Raw genomic sequence first — 3,635 nt, 5'->3', positions numbered from 1 at the left:
GGACCGTGTTCGCTCAGCTCTGGTGCTTTGGCTTACAGGAGCAGGACACTTGCTGACCTTGATATGATATCCCTGCGTGCTCAGCGCGGGGCAGAGCCTCTGCCATGACACTTGGTAGTTCATGAACAGTAACTGACCACTAGTCACTTTATAGCCCTTAGCTAACTCCGGGCCAGGCTTCCCTGGGTCCCGGTGTGAGAGCTGAAACCCACTGTTGCATTCTGGCGAAGGCCCCTCTAGATACGGAGTGGCGGAACTCTTGAGAGGTGTGGCTTCTGTGTCGACTCTGCTGCTCGCTCTTTGGCATCTGCTGGGTCTTTTGGCCACATGAAGCCCTGTACAGGGGCAGGGAGTGGGGGCTGTGGGGTGGGGGCTGCTGCGCCTTGGGACCCTACTCTCCAGGGCGATGGTGGCTTCCCGACATCAGCCCTTACCAGGGGCTCTTTTGGGAAGTGTGCAGCTGGCGTCTAAGATGTCACCTGCTGCAGGCCCCTTTTCTTTTCCAGGGCCCAGGCCCTTGATGCTGTCACTCTGGGGCTTTGCGGATGTCAGCAGGCGCCTCCCTCCTGGATCTGTCATTCCTATCTGACTGGGAGGAGGAGGAGGCTCTCTGCACTGAAAGACGCTACATGCTGCTTTCTCTCGAAGTTGCTTTTCTTATGAGAATGTCTCTTAGCTAGGTGATGATTTCAATGAACACTGATTCACTAACTGGCCTTCCCTGAGATCGTCCCCAGGTAGCAATCTGTAAGTAAGCGCATCGAGAAACACACAAAAAATGTTTTTTTAAACTCTAGAAAAAAATCCAACTCAATATACTAAACCAATCTCAGATCCGCCCCTCGGGTCTCACAGACTTATTCCGTGGCTGTATGCTTCCAGTTAACTCTTCCAGGGCCACGGTCTCCTGGGAATGAGACCGGACAGGAGCCAGAACGCTCTACCTCCTGGGCTGAATCCCTTCCCAGAATTCACGCGGGCAGGGGTGGATTTCAGAGATGGGCTGACATCAGAGAGCTGGCCCACGAACCGCAAGTCAATTTCAGGTTCTTGCCTCCTGCGGCCATTCCACCCTCCCACAGCCCTTCAGGCAAGCAGCTCCGTCTCGTCCTCGAAGTTGTCTCCTAGCGAAGGTCAGGGTTGGAGGTGGAAGAGACTTCGGGGACTTGGCTGTCCAATGAAGCTGGCTTCCCCCTCGTTCGCCTTGTTCATATTTCCCCGTCTAATACACGAAGGACACTCACTCATTATTCTTGCCACTGATGGATCTTTGCCATCCAGATACTAAAAGGAACCTCTGAGTCATCGCAAGCCACATGGAAGGTTGGACATGGGCATCATTAGGTCACGGGGCTTGAAGTGGGAAGCGGGTCCCTTCATCAGGTCACAGACTGCAGTAGCAGAGGGTGCTGGTCATCGGACGATGTAGCTGCTGGTTGTTATGTGCATGCGCTACTCTGGGGCCTTGTATCGGAACCTTTTTTTAAAAAATAAAATAACAGATATTAAAGGTCGGGTGTGTGAGTGTGTGTGCACACCTGTGCCTCCAGTGAAGATCGCCGCAAAACACCCACCTTTCTTGATGACTGAGCCTCTGAAGATAGTCCCAGTGCCAGTGTTCCCTGCCAGGGAAGGCTTCTGGACAGAAATCGAGGTCACTGGGCTCTGAGCAGGGGATAAATATCGGTTCCATTTCTGCCTCACCCCAGGTAATTGCAGTATTGAGCCATTTCACACAAGCACCGTCCCACTGTCCCCATGTCTCACTGGAAGCAACCAAGGCCCAGAGAGATGGAGGAACCTGTGACTACCATCGTGCCAGGCACTCGGCTACGTTTCCACACCCTCCTGCTCTGCCAGCCGGGCTGAGTGTTCATGGGACAGGTTGAGAGAGGGCAGCCTAGCTGGGGTCACAGCCAGCGTGGAAGGGGTGTCAAAACCCAGGTCTCCCTGACTGCCCTCAGGGGAGGGGTCTGAATTGGCTCCGGGATGGGGCCGTGGGGCGGGGATGCTCAGACCCCGCGTCATCCCTGGCGTTGATTTCAGGAGAGGAGAACATTTAGTGCATCAGTTTTAATTGAAATCACCAGCTGATTGAAAGAGGCACGTTCTCATAAAAGCAATTCCGATAGAAAGCATTGGAATTCTCTAGGTGCAGAGAACAGCTGCTCCTCACTCAGAAATGGGAGAGAGGTCGGGTGCACCTCAGCCTGGAAACTCAGACCTCCCCAGGACCCGTGTGGGCTGCTACATGAGAGAGTCCTCGCTGTGGGACAGGGTGAACCCCAAGTACAAGGCATGGATGACCTCACTTGATCTTCCCAGCCACCCCAGTTAATAGGTGAAGAAATGAGTGGTGGGGTTAAACTTGCTCAAGACAGCTCTGCTGGGATTCCAGACAATTCTAGTTCCAAATCCCAAGCTGCTCAGGTCTGTTAGGGGGAATACCCTGGTTTCTAATGTGGGGGGGAAGTGTTTCATCCATGGTAAGTGCTTCCTATGAAGTTTTTTTTTTTCTCTTTGGTGCTGGGGATTGAACCCAGAGCCTCACACATGCTAAGCAACCACTCTGCCAACTTGGCTACACCAACAGCCCTTTAAAATTTTGGCTTTGAGACGGTCTCACTAAGTTGCCCAGGCTGTCCTCGAACCTAGGATCCTCCTGCCTCAGCCTCTCCAGTAGCGGGGACTAACATGTGCCACCACTCACAGCAGGAAGAAGAAATATTTGAAGTGGTCAAGCACTTTCCAAAACCAATGGGACGCTAAACCAAAGGTCCAGGAATCTCAGGAGAATACCAAAGACAAAAGTTCTTGAAAGAAGCCAGAGGAAACACCATGTTACCTATAAAGAAACAATGGTAAGAAGTACAGCTACTAGTAATAAACCATGCAAGCAGAAAGTATCGGGGTAAATACTTGGAAGAGGGCAAGAAACTCCCACCCCAAATCTCACCAACTTAGAATTTTATATCTGGCAAAATTATTCTTCACAAGTGCAGGACGAATAAAACTTCTCAGACGAGGAAGAGGACTTAAGAAACGCATTTCATTCCAACTTGCTCGTGAGGTCCAGAAGTATAGGTCCCAAACTATTTATTTTTTTCCTTTGGCAAATCAGTTGGTTTTTGATTTGAAAATTGTGCACTTTGGACGTTCTCCCCCTTAAGGGTTGAACCGAGGGCCACTCTACATAGTGAGCCACATCCCCAACTTTTTTTTTTTTTTTTTTTTTTGAGACACAGCCTCGCTAAATTGCCCAGGCTAGCCTCTAAATTGCGGTCCTCCTACCTCAGCCTCCCTAGTCCCTGGGGTCACAGGCCTGCACCACCGCCCAGGGCTCCAACTCTTCATTTCTAAACTGAAGATGTTGAGAGAGAAAAATGGATTGATTTGTGGTTGAATAGCAAGCTCTCAGCTGATTTGGTAGCAGCACCGGGTGTCTTGAGCCTACTTAAAAGTAGTCTCCCGTGGGTGCGTGGGGAATTGACTAATTGACAGAACGTGAACCTTCTAAAGCTTCCAGAAGGCAGTGGTTCTAAAAGGCGAGCACGCCCCTTGCCGGCGCCCACGCCGAGGGCCACCGCCCAGGACTACAAGTCCCAGGCTGCCTCGCGGCGTGTGCGCTGCCCGCC

The 3,635-nt window shown here is 51.7% G+C and overlaps 1 long non-coding RNA gene across 1 annotated transcript; it reads right to left on the bottom strand.

The window, feature by feature from the left end:
* Positions 1 to 857: 857 nt before the first annotated feature.
* On the bottom strand, positions 858 to 3,540 carry LOC306650531. The gene is made up of 2 exons (XR_013760950.1): positions 1,575 to 3,540; positions 858 to 1,477 (listed from the first exon to the last, which is right to left on the bottom strand). It is a non-coding gene; the product is annotated as an uncharacterized lncRNA (long non-coding RNA).
* Between the last annotated feature and the right edge of the window lie 95 nt (positions 3,541 to 3,635).

The sequence above is a fragment of the Sciurus vulgaris genome (assembly GCF_902686455.1).
Source record: "Sciurus vulgaris genome assembly, chromosome: 19".
NCBI lineage: Eukaryota > Metazoa > Chordata > Mammalia > Rodentia > Sciuridae > Sciurus > Sciurus vulgaris.
Note: the sequence above shows the minus strand (reverse complement) of the source record. Positions and strands in the feature narration are given on the sequence as shown.